The 19977-nt window shown below is 36.7% G+C and overlaps 2 protein-coding genes across 4 annotated transcripts in view; one reads left to right on the top strand and one right to left on the bottom strand.

The window, feature by feature from the left end:
- Window positions 1-11404, bottom strand: part of cryba1a (crystallin, beta A1a) — a 63610-nt gene extending 52206 nt beyond the window's left edge. Inside the window, exon 1 of one of the 2 annotated variants that reach the window (XM_061919198.1) lies at window positions 11328-11404. The gene's annotated coding sequence lies outside the window, so the exon portion shown is untranslated. The remainder of the gene's footprint in view (window positions 1-11327) is intronic. The other variant, XM_061919197.1, reaches the window with a different exon arrangement.
- The window catches only part of unc119a (unc-119 homolog a (C. elegans)), a 48992-nt gene that overhangs the window by 14140 nt on the left and 14875 nt on the right, over window positions 1-19977 (top strand). The window lies entirely within an intron of this gene.

Here is a 19977-nt window from a genome sequence, read left to right as displayed (position 1 = left end):
GGAGGAAGGGCTTTCGTAATGTCACGGACGCACGAAAAACTAAAGGACAAACTCAGAAACAGCGGCGACGGAAATTACGACGACACAAACTCCAATGTCAACTCAACTTTTTGTTCGTGTCGGCAGATTCGTCGTGGACAGCAAATGTGCCAAATTATTTCATAAACAAGATTACTGTACAGAGCCTGGAGAGAAATAGGATGGAATATTAACATGCAAAAAGAGGTGGACAAAAGTCTGAAAAGTAATCAAAGCTGTTTGTTTACATGCTTTTTTGTATTTCTCTTTGCTATTTGGGCTTACTGGACCCTAATTAGAATAAAAACTGAGAATCATCTTTTGATATGATGTACTTAGTGCAGGAGTGACCAGAGTGCGGCCCGCAGGTAATTTTTTTTAACGGCCCCATGGCACATTTTAAAAATACGATTAAAATTTTTTTTAAAACATAAAAAGTGGTATAAAAGAGCAAACAGGTGAAATGTAACAAGAACATGTTGTAATCTTTACTCTAATAATACAAAGCTGCCATGCAGGTTGTTTCTTTCTTAAAATAAAAAAAATAATGAATCTGTCACGCCTTTGGATCATGTTTTGTTTTGGTCATGTTATGTTTGTTTTTTGGACACTCGTTTCCTGTTTTGCACTTCCTTGTTTTCTTTGTCACCATGGCTACTCATTAGTTTCCACCTTGTCTCCAAATCACGCCCCTGTCCTCAGCCTCACACCTGTTAGTAATCATCATCATAGTCATTATTTAAGCCATTCGTGTTCCGTCTTCGTCCATGCCATTCCTAGTTTCCCTTCCGCTCGTGCCACGTAAGTTTTTGTTTCTTGTCTATAGTCATGCCATTGTGCTAGTTTAGTTTTTTCATGCCACAGTGCAAGTGTTTTCTTTTCATGTTTGTAGTTTGCAGCATTTATGCTAGTCTTTTGTTTTTTCCATAGCCAAGTGTTTGTACCTCATTGTGAGCGCCCTTTGTTTGCCTTTTTGTAGTTTGTTTGTTTATTAATACATTAAACATGTATCTTAATTCACGCCTGGCTCGTTCCAAATTCCCTCTGCGTCGAGGAAACAATACAAATCCAAGTCCAAGTTTGACGGAATCAAAATTAATGTCATTATGAATTATTGACCTATTCAAGGCTCCAATTGCATCACATTAAATATTCCACTTTAGGATATTTTTTGGGGAAAATGTTGCATATTTTGTGTTTGCCATTTAAAAAGCAAAGGGCCTAAAACGAACAAACAAACAACAAAAAAACTTATAATTGACGGATGGATCTGAAGTTGATCTTGAGACTATTGTGTTTAAAGTAAAAAAAAAAATATTACAATTTATTTTTAAAAACTTCACTGAGCATTAGTCTTTTGGATCCCCAATCATTTTAGTGGGACTTTTTTTTTTAAGTGTCATTGCTCAAAAAATAGTAGTGTCCTTTTAATCAATGTTATGAGGTATTGACATTTTTAAGGCTCCAATTATTATGTCATCTAAAATATTCCACTTCAAAATGTTATTGGGTGAAAATAATGCATGTTTTGTGGGGTTTTTTTCATAAAAAAACAGGGTTTTCTTTGACAAAAAGGGCATGCGACTTAAAAATTTAACAATTTTATATTGGCAGATAGACCTAATGTTGATCAAGAGATTTAAAACTTGAATAATAATAATAATAATACTAAATGATGACATTTTAAATATTTTTTTGACCAAAACCCTTTGTGAGCCTGAGTGGAGGCCTAAATTTATATTTTTTTATAAATTTATTGTATTGGGTTTTTTAAATAAAAAATATCAAAATGTCCCCCGCTTGCTTTGATTTTTCAGTGTGTGGCCCTCAGAGGAAAAAGTTTGGACACCCCTGACTTAGTCCATAAGTACACAAACGTGTACTTCATGTTTAGTGACATGTTGATTCTTATTTTACACTTTTTTCCCCCCAAATTCCATTGTATGCTATACTCTTCTGACACCCCCAGATGGCAGTATAAGTGTCCACATAAGTGGCCATAAGACCCCAATTCAGTTGTGTACACAATTTTGGAAATAAGAGCTAAAAGGTGCTGTCCACGCATGTGGCCACTAAGCCTTTAAAGTTAAAGTACCAATGATTGTCACACACACGCTCGGTGTGGCAAAATTATTCTCTGCATTAGACCCATCACCCTTGATCACCCCCTGGGAGGTGAGGGCAGCAGTGAGCAGCAGCGGTGGCCGCGCCCGGGAAGAATTTTTTGTGATTTAACCCCCAATTCCAACCCTTGATGCTGAGTGCCAAGCAGGGAGTTAACGGGTCCCATTTTTATAGTCTTGGCTGGGGTTTGGACTCACAACCTACCGATCTCAAGGCGGACACTCTAACTACTAGGCGGGGGGTGCTGGAGCTTAACTCAGCTGCATTCGGGCGGAAGGCGGGGTACACTCTGGACAAGTCGCGACCTCATCGCAGGGTTTTTAACGGTGCATTCCTGTAAAAGGAAAAACCATACATTTGTTTTTACGGTAGAAAAACTGGCAGCTAAGTTGCCAGAATAAAAAAAAAAAAAATTTGTACAGTATAATGTTGTAAAAAACAATGTCAATTCAACAAAAAAAGGTCTGGCAACTAAGCTGCCAGCTTTTTCCGTAAACCACCCCCCAAAAAACAGTGATATTGTTTTTCAATTTACCGTAAAATGTTGTAAAACACAGCTGTAAGAACTACATTATAACTTATCACTTTTCACAACTCCTTGTGCAGATTTGAATGTTCATTATTTAAATATTTACCCAAGTTTAAAGCAAAGGTGGTAATACGAATCGACATATTTCTCGAGGCGTGTTTTAAAGCAGCTGTTGTGAGAGTAGCGTATGTGTCCTGTGGTAGAAATGTCGGGGATTTAATCGGGGGTCTCATCCTGTTCGTGATGCCAATTTTATGTGGTAGAAATGTTGAATCTTGAACAGGAACAATTACTCACAATCAGATAGTACAAAGTTGGATTGAATCAATATGTTTACACAGACAATGTGTCATGTGACGAAAGATGGTGCACCTTTGTGAAAGGAACTAATAAGAGCGCACATCAGGCTTGGTCTTCCCTTCTTATTTATACGCTCCATGATGGCCTGATTTGTAGCATAACAACTTATATAACTGTCCAATGCTCAAATGTCACCCCACCAACTTGGTCAGGGTGACTTGACCTCTTATGTCGTGTGTCTCCAAATTAATTCAGTTTAGAGGTAACCCTAGGACAGAAATTTTCCACTACAGTCCCTTTAAGAATGGCAGTGTGTGGGGTGAGTGAGTGAGTGATAGCGCCAGCATGTGCAGGAGTGTCAACAGTATGGTGGATATCCGGTTGTGCCCTTGGAAAATAATAAATAAAGTGACTAGGTTGTAACTAATCGACGGCCTCGTCATTCCGACCAAAGAGCCGTTGTGAAGTGAAAGGTCTCCTGCCAGGTTCAAACATCGATGACATCTATTAAACAAGACAAGAAGCAAGGAATCAAACAGAGACAGAATTCAATTTGGCTCAATTGAGGAGAAACGTCTGGTCTGTACTCTTGCAGAGTTTCCAGCACGCTCCGGCGAAAGATTGTACGCAACCTCTTTTTATTTGGACTTTCCCTGTTTACATGACAACAGCTGTTTCTAAAGGAATGGGGATATGTAAACATTGTTATCGGTCACATTAACACAAAAGAAAAAGATGCCAGATTGGATGGCAAAAGATTACTATGAATTGATTAACGTGGACTCCGATTTAAACAAGTTGAAAAACTTATTCGGGTGTTACCATTTAGTGGTCAATTGTACGGAATATGTACTGTGCAATCTACTAATAAAAGTTTCAATTATACAATCAATGCCTCGGGCTTGGGCTGGTCCTGGATTTAGCTTGGGCAAGACCTGGATCACAATAGATAACCGCCCTCCCGTCTCCTCCCATCGTACACGAAGAAATTTTCAAAGTGAGCCTCTTGTCTGTTCATTGGTAACTCAGAGAACGGAAAGTTGTTTGATAATTTACATACCCTTTTTGGAGCCGACCAGCAGGAAAGGTGTAAAACAGTACTTGCAACACGGTGCCTCCATGTTTAGAGCGTCACCTTTATTGTCAGTTTTTGAAGCCGGAAAACCTCCATATTGTACTTCACCACCTCTTTATTAACCAGTACTTACTCTGTGGCCTAGTGGTTAGAGTGTCCGCCCTCAGATCGGTAGGTTGTGAGTTCAAACCCTGGCTGAGTCATACCAAAGACTATAAAAATGGGACCCATTGGCACTCAGCATCAAGGGTTGGAATTGGGGGTTAAATCACCACTGCTGCTGCTCACTGCTCCCCTCACCTCCCAGAGGGTGAACAAGGGGATGGGTCAAATGCAGAGGACAAATTTCACCACACCTACTGTGGTGAAAGGTCTCTTAATACACTAATACACTTTTTGCTAAATCTAGTCTTTTGTTTCGCCCTAAAACGTGTTAATACTGTAAGAATTATACTTATTACACACCGCTTGTTTGATTGTGACATGCATATTAGTTGTAGTTTTTAATTACACATTTGGAGGTGTTGAGATCACTCTGTAAGACCGCTAATGCTAATCACTAGCATGTCAATGGCAAACCCAATGTATGTTAGCATCCAGCTAACATTCAAGTCTGACATTAAGTCGCAATTACAGTCCAAGACGTTAGATGGCAGTAGTGTATAGTTTAAGGGGTGTTGGCTCGTCAGTTCAGTTTTTGCTAAATGTAGTGTTTTGTTGCGCCCTAAACAGTGTTTGTACTGTAAGAACTGTACTTATTACGCACCAGTTGTTTGATTTTGACGTGCATCTTGGATGTAGTTCTTAATTACACATTTGGTGGTGTTGAAATCGCCCTGTAAGACCGCTAATGCTAATCACTAGCATGTCAATGGCAAAGACAATGTATGTTAGCATCAAGCTAACATTCAAGTCTGACATTAAGTCACAATTACAGTCCAAGACACTAGATAGCAGTAGTGTATAATATAGGGGGTGTTGGCTCGCCAGTTCAGTTTTTGCTAAATTTAGTGTTTTGTTGCGCCCTAAAAGTGTTTGTACTGTAAGAACTGTACTTATTACACACCAGTTGTTTGATTGTGACGTGCATCTTGGTTGTAGATTTTAATTGCACATTTGGAGGTGTTGAAATCGCCCTGTAAGACCGTTAATGCTAATCACTAGCATGTCAATGGCAAAGACAATGTATGTTAGCATCCAGCTAACATTCAAGTCTGACATGAAGTCACAATTACAGTCCAAGACGTTAGATGGCAGTAGTGTATAATATAAGGGGTGTTGGCTCGTCAGTTCAGTTCTTGCTAAATCTAGTCTTTTGTTGTGCCCTAAAAAGTGTTTGTACTGTAAGAATTGTACTTATTACACACCAGTTGTTTGATTTTGACGTGCATCTTGGATGTAGTTCTTAATTACACATTTGGTGGTGTTGAAATCGCCCTGTAAGACCGCTAATGCTAATCACTAGCATGTCAATGGCAAAGACAATGTATGTTAGCATCCAGCTAACATTCAAGTCTGACATGAAGTCACAATTACAGTCCAAGACGTTAGATGGCAGTAGTGTATAATATAAGGGGTGTTGGCTCGTCAGTTCAGTTCTTGCTAAATCTAGTCTTTTGTTGTGCCCTAAAAAGTGTTTGTACTGTAAGAATTGTACTTATTACACACCAGTTGTTTGATTTTGACGTGCATCTTAGTTGTAGATTTTAATTGCACATTTGGAGGTGTTGAAATCGCCCTGTAAAACCGCTAATGCTAATCACTAGCATGTCAATGGCAAAGCCCCTGTATGTTAGCATCCAGCTAACATTCAAGTCTGACATGAAGTCGCAATTACAGTCCAAGACGTAAGATGGCAGTAGTGTATAGTTTAGGGGGTGCTGGTTCAGATTTTGCTAAATCTAGTCTTTTGTTGCGCCCTAAAAAGTGTTAATACTGTAAGAATTGTAGTAATTATACACCACTTGTTTGGTAACGTGCATATTAGTTATAGTTCTTAATTACACATTTGGAGGTGTTGAAATCGCCCTGTAAGACCGCTAATGCTAAACACTAGCATGTCAATGGCAAAGTCAATGTATGTTAGCATCCAGCTAACATTCAAGTCTGACATTAAGTCGCAATTACAGTCCAAGACGTTAGATGGCAGTAGTGTATAGTTTAAGGGGTGTTGGCTCGTCAGTTCAGTTTTTGCTAAATGTAGTGTTTTGTTGCGCCCTAAACAGTGTTTGTACTGTAAGAACTGTACTTATTACGCACCAGTTGTTTGATTTTGACGTGCATCTTAGATGTAGTTCTTAATTACACATTTGGAGGTGTTGAAATCGCCCTGTAGGACCGCTAATGCTAATCACTAGCATGTCAATGGCAAAGCCAATGTATGTTAGCATCAAGCTAACATTCAAGTCTGACATGAAGTCGCAATTACAGTCCAAGACGTTAGATGGCAGTAGTGTATAGTTTAGGGGGTGCTGGTTCAGTTTTTGCTAAATCTAGTCTTTTGTTGCACCCTAAAAAGTGTTTGTACTGTAAGAATTGTACTTATTACACACCAGTTGTTTGATTTTGACGTGCATCTTAGTTGTAGTTCTTAATTACACATTTGGAGGTGTTGAAATCGCCCTGTAAGACCGCTAATGCTAAACACTAGCATGTCAATGGCAAAGTCAATGTATGTTAGCATCCAGCTAACATTCAAGTCTGACATTAAGTCGCAATTACAGTCCAAGACGTTAGATGGCAGTAGTGTATAGTTTAAGGGGTGTTGGCTCGTCAGTTCAGTTTTTGCTAAATGTAGTGTTTTGTTGCGCCCTAAACAGTGTTTGTACTGTAAGAACTGTACTTATTACGCACCAGTTGTTTGATTTTGACGTGCATCTTAGATGTAGTTCTTAATTACACATTTGGAGGTGTTGAAATCGCCCTGTAGGACCGCTAATCCTAATCACTAGCATGTCAATGGCAAAGCCAATGTATGTTAGCATCAAGCTAACATTCAAGTCTGACATGAAGTCGCAATTACAGTCCAAGACGTTAGATGGCAGTAGTGTATAGTTTAGGGGGTGCTGGTTCAGTTTTTGCTAAATCTAGTCTTTTGTTGCACCCTAAAAAGTGTTTGTACTGTAAGAATTGTACTTATTACACACCAGTTGTTTGATTTTGACGTGCATCTTAGTTGTAGATTTTAATTGCACATTTGGAGGTGTTGAAATGGCCCTGTAAGACCACTAATGCTAATCACTAGCATGTCAATGGCAAAGCCAATGTATGTTAGCATCCAGCTAACATTCAAGTCTGACATGAAGTCACAATTACAGTCCAAGACGTTAGGTGGCAGTAGTGTATAATTTAAGGGGTGTTGGCTCGTCAGTGCAGTTTTTGCTAAATCCAGTCTTTTGTTGCGCCCTAAAAAGTTTTAATACTGTAAGAACTGTACTTATTACACACTGGTTGTTTGATTGTGACGTGCATCTTAGTTGTAGTTCTTAATTACACATTTGGAGGTGTTGAAATCGCCCTGTATCACCGCTAATGCTAATCACTAGCAGGACAATGGCAAAGCCAATGTATGTTAGCATCCAGCTAACATTCAAGTCTGACATTAAGTCGCAATTACAGTCCAAGACGTTAGATGGCAGTAGTGTATAGTTTAGGGGGTGCTGGTTCAGTTTTTGCTAAATCTAGGCTTTTGTTGCGCCCTAAAAAGTGTTTGTACTGTAAGAATTGTACTTATTACACACCATTTTGAATGTAATGTACAAAAAAAGTACCGGATTCGGTAGCCATCCCTAGATGAACAAAACACTTAGGTATTTTTTTTTTTACTTGTGAATAATATAAATACAGTCCATCATGCAGCATTATTCACATGTGAGTTATTTAAATAGTCTATTAAGGAAGATAATCCACAATCAGGATCATCAGGACATGAAGACACACCTGCTGTACATTCACATGTTAATTACGTAGGAAGAGAAGAAGGAACATGTGTTACGTGAAGTCAATCCCCGCGTCTGAAAGTCTGTAAATCGGCGCTAATCTGCGGGATTAACGAGCTATAAGTGGCATCTCGCTCGCTCTTTAGGCGCGTCGGCCCTTTGGTGACATCTCGCGTGTTTCCGCAAATCAAGTACGACTTAATAGACGTGCGTTTAATACTCTCCATAGGTTTGTTGTAGGCTTTTTTCCAGCGAGGAAATCAAAACGGAAGCCTGCAGGGGCCACTTTGATACATTAAAGATACATGGACAATATCATAGTTTTGTGTTGTCGCTAACAAAACATGTTCCACCTAATTCTGCCCTAAAAGTAGCATTTTAAAGCAAATAAATGTCTAAAGCAGGGGTAGGTCCCTACCCCTGCTTTAGACAAAAGACTAGATTTAGCAAATCTAGTCTTTAGACAAAAGACTAGATTTAGCAAAAACTGAACCAGCACCCCCTAAACTATACACTACTGCCATCTAACGTCTTGGACTGTAATTGCGACTTCATGTCAGACTTGAATGTTAGCTGGATGCTAACATGCATTGGCTTTGCCATTGACATGCTAGTGATTAGCATTAGCAATCTTACAGGGCGATTTCAGCACCTCCAAATGTGTAATTAAGAACTACAACTAAAATGCATGTCACAATCAAACAAGCGGTGTGTAATAAGTACAGTTCTTAAAGTACAAACACTTTTTAGGGCGCAACAAAAGACTAGATTTAGCAAAAACTGAACCAGCACCCCCTAAACTATACACTACTGCCATCTAACGTCTTGGACTGTAATTGCGACTTCATGTCAGACTTGAATGTTAGCTGGATGCTAACATGCATTGGCTTTGCCATTGACATGCTAGTGATTAGCATTAGCAATCTTACAGGGCGATTTCAGCACCTCCAAATGTGTAATTAAGAACTACAAGTGAAGTGAAGTGAATTGTATTTATATAGCGCTTTTTTCTAGTGACTCAAAGCGCTTTTACATAGTGAAATCCAATATCTAAGTTACATTTAAACCGGTGTGGGTGGCACTGGGAGCAGGTGGGTAAAGTGTCTTGCCCAAGGACACAACGGCAGTGACTAGGATGGCGGAAGCGGGAATCGAACCTGCAACCCTCAAGTTGCTGGCACGGCCACTCTACCAATCGAGCTATACCGCCCCAACTAAAATGCATGTCACAATCAAACAAGCGGTGTGTAATAAGTACAGTTCTTACAGTATTAACACTTTTTAGGGCATAACAAAAGAATAGATTTAGAAAAAACTGAACTGACGAGCCAACACCCCTTAAATTATACACTACTGCCATCTAACGTCTACGTCTTGGACTGTAATTGCGACTTCATGTCAGACTTGAATGTTAGCTTGATGCTAACATACATTGTCTTTGCCATTGACATGCTAGTGATTAGCATTAGCGGTCTTTCAGGGCCATTTCAACACCTCCAAATGTGCAATTAAAATCTACAACTAAGATGCACGTCAAAATCAAACAACTGGTGTGTAATAAGTACAATTCTTACAGTACAAACACTTTTTAGGGCGCAACAAAAGACTAGATTTAGCAAAAACTGAACCAGCACCCCCTAAACTATACACTACTGCCATCTAACGTCTTGGACTGTAATTGCGACTTCATGTCAGACTTGAATGTTAGCTTGATGCTAACATACATTGTCTTTGTCATTGTCATGCTAGTGATTAGCATTAGCGGCAATACAGGGCGATTTCAACACCTCCAAATGTGTAATTAAGAACTACAACTAAGATGCACGTCACAATCAAACAACCGGGGTTACTCGGGACATCGCATTTAAGTAAAAACATGATTTAATTTTAACTAAAAAAAAATATATATACAAACAAAAATCGCTCACAGCGGAGGCACAACTCTGGCTAAAGAACAAAGCTAACGCATAAACAGACTAAGAACATAAATCAAACAAAACTTACTTGGCATGGCATGAAGCACGAAACTATGGCAAGGCATGAAACAAGTCAGCACATGGCGACTGACTGGCAAAGACGAGCTTAAATACTGCCTCTGATTAGTGCTCGGGAAGCAGGTTAGCGGGCATTTTATCCATCAGAGACAGGTGGACAAAATGAGTAACCAAGGAAACCAGACAAGGAAGTGGAAAAAAACAGGAACTTAAAGAGTCCAAAGGACAAACAGCACATGGCCAAACAAAAACATGATCAACAGACATGACATTTTATTTATTATTGGTTAGCTTCAGAATAACAATGTTATTAAAAAGAATAAGAGACTTATTATACTCTAAAATGTTGGTCTTACTTAAAAATGCACACATTTAGTTGTATTCAGTGTTAAAAAATATGATATGGCTCTCACGGAAATACATTTTGAAATATTTGGCTTTCATGGCTCTCTCAGCCAAAAAAGTTCCCGACCCCTGGTCTAAAGGAAGTAAATATACCAAAACAACAGTAGTATTGACCACCAGACCAGACCAAAACAATCAAAATGTGCTGTTTAGTATCGTGGCCACTGATTGGCTCAGCCTCAGGCAGCATTACTAACATTAGCCAATGTTGCATCTGAACGCCTCAGAGTCATATAGAAGGTAAATAGAACTTTAAGGTAAAAGATAGTAATTTCAAGATAAAAGAAAGTCAATTTTAGGTAAAAACATGAGTAAATAAAATAAATAAAAAAATAAATACAAGGTAATTAAGAGGTGGGAGGTTAAAGAAAGTAAGTAAAAGGTGAATAAAAGGTAAATGTAAGGTAAAAGATAGTCATTTCAAGGCAAAAGAAGGTAAATTCAAGCTAAAAACATGGGTAAATAAAAGGAAAAAGAAGATTAATTATGATTAAAAAAAGGTGACAGAAGATAAAAGGTAAATAAGACTGGGGAAAGGTTAAAAAAGGTAAATAAAAGGTGAATGGAAGGTAAATTGAACTTAAAAAAAGATAAAGGATGGTAAATTGAAGGTAAAAAGTGGGTAAATAAGTTAATAAGGAAATTAGAAGGTAGAAAAGATTAAAGAAGGTAAATAAAAGGTTAATAAAAGGTAAATAGTGACACACATGGACTTGGATTTGTTTGGCTTCTTCCACGCAAAGGATGATTGGCACGAGCCAGACGTGAATGTAAGTACATATTTGATTTATTTAAACACTATAATACAAAAACAGGAAAACAAAGGGCGCGCACAATGGCGGATAACAAACTAGACTATAGTCAAACAAAACAGCACAATGGCATTACTATATACAAATGAACAAAATATACCCGCTGGGGCACAAAACAAACCAAAAACTTACGTGGTATGGACCGAATAACAAACAGCGTGGCAAGGCATGAAGGTAGATGAGGGACAGGTAGGTGCGTGGTCATGAGAGTAGGTAAAGCTGCCAGGACAAACACAGAAACAGAATGGTTTAAATAATGACTATGATGATGATTACTAACAGGTGTGAGGCTGAGGACAGGGGCGTGACTTGGAGACCAGGTGGAAACTAATGAGTAACTATGGAAACAAAACAAACCAGGAAGTGCAAAACGCAAGAACTGAATGTCCAAAAAAGCAGAACATAACATGACCAAACATAACAAAAACACAACATAATCCACAGGCTTTTTCGGGCAAAAAGTGGGTAAATAGGTTTAAAAGGTTAAAGAAGGTAAATAAAAGGTACAACATAATAGGAAAAACATAATTATAAGGTAAATAAAAGGTTAAAAAAGGAAATTAGACCTGAGTGGGGTGGGTGGGTGGGTGGGTGGTTTTAGGGGTAAAGGTATGAAGAATTCACTGACTCTAAAATTGTACTGTTTCGACTTGCACCTTTTTTCTGTATATGTGAAAAAGTCAATAAAAAAAGTTGGATTAAAAAAGGAAATTAGAAGGTAGAAAAAGTTAAATAGAAGGTAGAAACAGTAAAATAGAAAGGTATATTAAAGGTAAAATAAGGCGAAAAGGGTCAATAGAAGGTTAAAAGGTACAAAAGAATAAAAAACAATGAATAGAAGGGAAGTAAAAGTAGACATAAGGTAAAGGAAGGTAAAATAGGAGGTAAATAAAAAAAGTAAATAGATGGTCATAAAGGTGCCTGCTACGGCGTGCAACATGTTTAGCCTCGTCCTCCAGTGATATCGATACTTGCAAGAAACATAGTTTGATTAACAGGCCATAAATGAAATAGAGGATCTCTTACTTCTTCACGAAAATTGGCCGAAACTGATCACTCTAACATTCCACACTATAAAATATAACTCCTTCTGGTATCGAATCAATATCGGTATCGGCCAATACTCAGGGTTCCTTCACCAGTACCGCGCCACACAATGCTAAACATTGACATGATAATATGGAGAACGCCTCCTGCGCCGCGTCGCCGCCTTCATCGACTCCGTGAAGTGAAACGCCTCATTTGCATAATGCCGCCGCTCGGGCCGGAATTGCCTTTGATTTGCTGCCGCACGGCAAGTTGAGCGGAGGAAGCTTGTGCCATCAAGGTTGCTAGGTGACCATGTCGCAGGAAACCCAAAGTGGAGATTTTTTTTTATATACCTCCATTGTGTCTGTTTAGCACCACGTCATTCTGTCCATCCCCTTTTCATTGAGGACCACATGGCAGTTATGGCGGCCATCAGCCCGTTTTACGTACACTGCAGATTTTACAGTAAAACTGGCGACTCCGTCACCAGAATTTTACTGCAAAATAACGTTTTTACCAGTTTTTTATCGTAAAAAAATGTGGTGCCATGTTTCTATTTACGATGTGTTGTTTTTGCTTAGCGAGTAGCAGGCTTGCTGTTACTCGGTGTGCAACGTGTTTAGCCTCATCCTCCAGTGATAACGATACTTGCAAGAAACGTAGTTACACTGTCAGATCCTGCATCTCTAAATATTAATATCAAAGGTAAAAGAAAAAGGTAAATAGTAACAGAAGATAAAATATGGTAAATAAGAGGTAAATGACAGGGATGAAAGGTAAATACAAGGTGAATAAAAGGTAAATAGAACTCAAAGGTAAATATAGTAAATCCAAGGTAAAATAAGGTACATTTAAGTTAAAACATGGTAAATTAAAGGAAAAAAGAAAAAATAAGATTAAAAAAAGTTAAAAACAACTTAAAGGTAAATTATAGTAAATTCAAGGTAAAAGAAGGTAAATTTAAGGTAAAACATGGGTAAATAAAAGGAAAAAAGAAAAAGATTATAAAAGGTAAATACAGGGCGAATAAATGATAAATATAACTTAGGTAAAATATAGTAAATTCAAGGTAAAAGAAGGTACATTTAAGGTAAAACATGGGTAAATAAAAGGAAAAAAGAAGATTAAAAAAGGTAAATACAAGGCAAATAAATGATAAGTGAATTGAAGTGAATTATATTTATATAGCGCTTTTTCTCTAGTGACTCAAAGCGCTTTACATAGTGAAACCCAATATCTAAGTTACATTCAAACCAGTGTGGGTGGCACTGGGAGCAGGTGGGTAAAGTGTCTTGCCCAAGGACACAACGGCAGTGACTAGGATGGCGGATGCGGGAATCGAACCTGCAACCCTCAAGTTGCTGGCACGGCCGCTCCACCAACCGAGCTAAACCGGTAAATATAACTTAAAGGTAAAATATAGTAAATTCAAGGCAAAAGAAGGTAAATTTAAGGTAAAAACATGGGTAAATAAAAGAGAAAAACATTAAGTAAGTTTTAAAAAGGTAAATACGAGGGGGGAAGGTTTAAGAAGGTAAATAAAAAGTGAAAAGGTAAATAGAACTGAAAGGTAAAATATAGTAAATTCAACGTAAAAGAAGGTAGATTTAAGGTAAAAACAGGTAAATGAAAGGAAAAAACGATTAAATGAGATTAAGAAGGGTATATAAAAGGTAAATAAAAATGTGAATAGAAGGTAACTAGAACTTAAAGGTAAAATATAGTCAATTCAACATAAAAGAAGGTACATTTAAGGTAAAAACATGGGTAAATAAAAGGGAAAAAACAAGTAAGATTTAAAAAGGTAAAAGAAAGTAAATAAATTTGAGGTAAAAAAAACAGGTAATTAAAGGAAAAACGATTAAATAAAATTAAGAATGGTAAATCAAAGGTAAATATGAGGGGGGAAGGTTGAAGAAGGTAAATAAAAAGTGAATAGAAGGTAAACACATCTCAAAGGTAAAATATAGTAAATTCAAGGTAAAATCATAGGTAAATAAAAGGAAAACATTTTTAAGGATTAAATAAGATATCAGAAGATAAAATAAGGTAAATGAAAGTTAATTAAGAGGGGGGAAAGAATGAAGGGTGTCACGATCTTGTGTTTCCTTATTTTCTTTTTGTTTCATGTCCAGCGCTCTTATTTTCGTTCACTTCCTGTCTGATTTCGCCACTCTGGCCTGAGCGCTGTTTCCTTCGCCTGTTCCTGATTGGCAAGCTGAGCACACCTGTTGGTGGTTGCCAATCAGGCTCCTTTTTAAGCCGGCCCTGCCCCGCGGTCAGGGCTGGAAGATTGCCTTGGTGGCGGACAATGTGTTCAACAATTTAATACTCTTCTCACCTGCACATCGCCCCGTAAAAGAAGGTACATCAAAAGGTAAAAAAAAAAAATATATATATATATATATATATATATATATATATAAAACATTAAAAAAGGTAAAAGAAGATCAAATAAGGTAAATAAAAGGTAAATAAGAGGCGGGAATGGTACAAAAAATAAATTCTAGGTAAAAGAAGGTAGATTCAAGGTAAAAACTTGGGTAAACAAAGGGGAAAAGGATTGAATAAAATTTCAAAAAGGTGAAGGAGGAAGGTTAAAGAAGGTAAATAAAAAGTGTATAGAAGGTAAATAGAACTTAAAAGGTAAAATATAGTAAATTCAAGGTAAAAGAAGGTACATTCAAGGTAAAACATGGGTAAATAAAGGTAAAACAAAGATAAAATAAGACTAAAAAAGGTAAATAAAAGGTTAATACAAGGAGAATAGAGGGTAAACAGAACTTTAGGGTAATATATAGTAAATTTAAGGTAAAATAAGGTAAAAACAAGGGTAAATAAAAGGATAAAAATATTTAAAAAGGGAACAGAAGATAAAATAAGGTAATCTTGGGGTGACAAAAGTATTTTTTTATTGTATTTTTTTTATATATTTGACATTTACTATAATTCTGCGATGAGGTGGCGACTTGTCCAGGGTGTACTTGCCTTCCGCCCGATTGTAGCTGAGATAGGCACCGGCGCCACCCGCGACCCCAAAGGGAATAAGCGGTAGAAAAATGGATGGATGGATTTACTATAATTATTGTTGTTTATTTCTGGGGAAAAGGGGGCAATGTTAAAATGACAAGATTCTGTGTAATTTTGTGAAATAATAGTAATACATTTTTCCCAAAAATAAATAATAATAATAATAATAATAAAAAGTTTAGATGGAAGCGCGTTACAGCAGGAAGTAGGCAGTTATATACGACACCAACTTGGGTTTACATTTTCACATTTTGTTACACTTTATTAATAATTTCTTACATATTCCTTATTTTTGCACCTTTATTTTAACAGCGTATTGTTAAGTCTTCAATGTGATTTTACTATTGTGTTGACATTGTTTGTTTTCCATGTTTGTGTGGACATTTCCTTTCTGCCTTGATAGCTGATTTAAAATAAAAAATATTTCTCCTGTCCCCTATTTTCAATAGGTCATAAAAATATCAATATATATCGATATCAACCGATACAAAACACTTAAATTGTGATACGGTTTTCAGCCATATCGCCCAGCCCTTGTATAAAACGTATTTTTTCGTCATATTCATTTTGCTTTTCATGTTTTTGTGTCATGGCCGATTATGCAAATTAGATGACTAATAGACCTACTTCCTGTGACCTGCTGCCACAGATAGATTGCAGTCCTGTGAGAAACACTCTGCGACTGACTTCAGGTCTAAACGGCTTCTGAGGACTGAACGCGGTGCGCAGTGTCCTATTTAAACACACGGCGTTAATCAAAACGGACGAGTCAGCAAAAGCTTTGGATTTGGATTAGTCGTGCCCACCCCAAACGAAAGCACTGAGACAACATGTTGCAGGCGTGTGGTGAAGTAAGGTAACAGAAGATAAAATAAGGTACATAAGAGGTACAAACAAGGCAGATAGAAGGTAAAAAAGATAATTATATGGTAAATAAAAGGTTAAAAAGGTAAATAGAAGGTAAAAAAAAGATAATTAGAGGGTATAAAAGGTTAAATGATGTGAATAACAGGTAAATAGAAGGTAGAAAAAGTAAAATAGGGTAAATTATAGGTAAAAGAAGATAAAGAAAAGGCAAATAAAAGGTAAAATAAGATAAAAAAAAGTTGAAAAAAAGGTACAAGAATGTAAAAAAAACGATGAATAGTAGGGAAATAAAAGTAGATATAAGTTAAAGAAAGGTAAATTGAAGGTAAAATCATAAGTAAATAAAATAAAAAAATATAAAAATAAAATTAAAAAAAGTTAACAGAAGACAAAAGAAGGTAAACAAAAGGTCAATAGGAGGAGGGAAAGGGTCAAATAAGGTACATAAAAGATGAATAGAAGGTAAACAGAACTTTAAAAAGGTAAAGGATGGTAAATTGGAGGTAAAATAATGAAGTGAATTATATTTATATAGCGCTTTTCTCTAGTGACTCAAAGTGCTTTACATAGTGAAACCCAATATCTAAGTTACATTTAAACCAGTGTGGGTGGCACTGGGAGCAGGTGGGTAAAGTGTCTTGCCCAAGGACACAATGGCATTGACTAGGATGGCGGAGGTGGGAATCGAACCTGCAAGCCTCAAGTTGCTGGCACGGCCGCTCTACCAACCGAGCTAAACCGCCCCAAAATAGGTGAATACAGAGTAAAAAATGGAAACTAGAAGGTCAATAACAGGTTAGAAAGGGTAAATGGAAGGTAAAAAATAATTTAATTAGAAAGTACAAAATGTTAAAATAGGTAAATTAAAGGTAAAAGAAGATTGAAAAAAGGGTATATATAAGGTAAAAAGGTAAAATAAGATTAAAAAATGTTGAAAAAAAAGGTAGAAGAAGGTAAAGCTCGGTTGGTAGAGTGGCCGTGCCAGCAACTTGAGGGTTGCAGGTTCGATTCCCGCTTCCGCCATCCTAGTCACTGCCGTTGTGTCCTTGGGCAAGACACTTTACCCACCTGCTCCCAGTGCCACACACACTGGTTTAAATGTAACTTAGATATTGGGTTTCAGTATGTAAAGCGCTTTGAGTCACTAGAGAAAAGCGCTATATAAATATAATTCAATTCAAAATAAAAAAAAAGATGAATAGTAGGGAAATAAAAGTAGACATAAGGTAAAGGAGGGTAAATTGAAGGTAGAAACGCAGGTAAATAAAAGAAATATATATAAAAATAACATTTAAAAAGGTAGCAGAAGACAAAAGAAGGTAAATAAAAGGTCAATAGGAGGAGGGAAGTTCAAAGAAGTTACATAAAAGATGAATAGAAGGTAAATAGAACTTTAAAAAGGTAAAGAATGATACATTTGAGGTAAAATAGGTAAATAGTAAAAAAAAAAAGGAAATTAGAAGGTAAATAACAGGTTAAAAAGAATACATAAAAGGTAAAAATGTTTTATTAGAAGGTAAAAAAATTGTTATTAGACGGTACAAAAAGTTGAAGAAGGTAAATAAAAGGTACAAAAAAGCAAATATAAGATATAAAAGATGATTATAAGGTAAATAAAAGGTTAAAAAGGTTAGTAGAAGGTAAAAACAAAGATAGAAAAGAAACAAAAGAAATACGTATATATAAAAATATATATATAAAAATAACATTTAAAAAGGTAGCAGAAGACAAAAGAAGGCAAATAAAAGGTCAATAGGAGGAGGGAAGGTCAAAGGAGGTACATAAAAGATGAATAGAAGGTAAATAGAACTTTAAAAAGGTAGAGAATGATACATTTGAGGTAAAATAGGTAAATAGTAAAAAAAAAGGAAATTAGAAGGTAAATAAAAGGTTAAAAAGAGTACATAAAGGTAAAAATGTTTTATTAGAAGGTAAAAAATTGTTATTAGAAGGTACAAAAAGTTAAAGAAGGTAAATAAAAGGTACAAAAAAGCAAATATAAGATATAAAAGATGATTATAAGGTAAATAAAAGGTTAAAAAGGTTAGAAGGTAAAAAAAAGATATAAAAGAAACAAAAGAAATACGTATATATAAAAATATAAAAATAAAAAAAAATATATATAAATAACATTTAAAAAGGTAGCAGAAGACAAAAGAAGGTAAATAAAAGGTCAATAGGAGGAGGGATGGTCAAAGAAGGTACATAAAAGATGAATAGAAGGTAAATAGAACTTTAAAAAGGTAAAGGATGATAAATTTGAGGTAAAATAGGTAAAAAGCACAAATAAATTAAAAAAAAGCAAATTAAAAGGTAAATAACAGGTTAAAAAGAGTAAATAAAAGGTAAAAATGTTTTATTAGAAGGTACAAAATGGTTTTTAGAAGGTAGAAAAAGTTAAAGAAGGGAAATAAAAGGTGCAAAAAAGCAAATATAAGATATACAAGCTGATTATAAGGTAAATAAAAGGTTAAAAAAGGTTAGTAGAAGGTAAAACAAAAAGATAATTAAAGGGTAAAAAAGGATAAATAAGGTAAAATAATCCAAAAGGGGTGAATAGAAGGTAAACAGGTAAAATAAGATGAAATAGAAGGTTGAAAAAAGGTATAAGAAGGTGAAAAAAAGATGAATAGAAGGGAAATAAAAGTAGACAAAGTTAAAGTAACAATGATTGTCACACACACACTAAGTGGGGTGAGATTATTCTCTGCATTTGACCCATCATCTTTGATCACCCGCTGGGAGGTGAGGGGGAGCAGTGGGCAGCAGCGGTGGCCGCGCCCGGGAATCATTTTTGGTGATTTAACCCCCAATTCCAACCCTTGGTCCTGAGTGCCAAGCAGGGAGGTAATGGCTCCCATTTTTATAGTCTTTGTTGTGACTCACGACCTACCGATTTTAGGGCGGACAAGGTAAGATAAAGAAAGGTAAAAAAGAAGGTAATGAAGGTGACTATTTTCCTTGTATAGAGACCATAAATTGTTTTATCCGATTAATGGAAGACACTAATCAATAGATTTACTATAACAGCTGCAGCCTTAAAGTACTTACTGCCAGTGGCGGGAATATTGGACAGAAAGAAAGATAATGCCAAGACTCGTGAAAAAGTGAACCTGTGAGCAGTCCAGCTGGGATAGACTCCAGCTCGCTTACAAGCCTTGGGAAGTTAATGAAATAGTTCACAACAACACTGTCAGTGTAAATATCAGTCCGTGAGTACAGTAGAGCCATGGTGACACACACACACACACACACACACACACACACACACACACACACACACACACACACACACACACACACACACACACACACACACACACACACACTAACACACACAAACACACACAAACACACACAAACACACAAAAACAATTCTCACACTCAAACTAACCAGTAAACATGTTTTATGGGCTAAAGCTTAAAAATCACTTAGGCCATCTCCAGATTGAATCTGACTATCATTTAAAAAGGTTTCCCTTTAGGGGACCTATTTTTTGTCCCCATACCGTCAGAGGTCCCCTAAAGGTGACTGTGTAAACAGAGCGATGTCCCCATTAAGTCAGCATTGCCAGAACACACACACACACACACACACACACACACACACACGCACACACACGCAAACACACACACACACACACACACACACACACACACACACACACACACACAAACAGGTTATCAATTGGAATGGGGACCAAGTTTTTGTTCAGAACTTGTGGGGACCACCCTTTCTACAGGTTGTGGAGGCATAATTTTTTATCGATAAAATGGCCGTTGCCCAGTTAGCTCACACACATCTTTAAATCTCTGGATTGATGAAGTAATGTGCTGATCATTTTTACTTGGGACC

The sequence above is a fragment of the Nerophis ophidion genome, linkage group LG13 (assembly GCF_033978795.1).
Source record: "Nerophis ophidion isolate RoL-2023_Sa linkage group LG13, RoL_Noph_v1.0, whole genome shotgun sequence".
Taxonomy (NCBI): Eukaryota; Metazoa; Chordata; class Actinopteri; order Syngnathiformes; family Syngnathidae; genus Nerophis; species Nerophis ophidion.
Note: the sequence above shows the minus strand (reverse complement) of the source record. Positions and strands in the feature narration are given on the sequence as shown.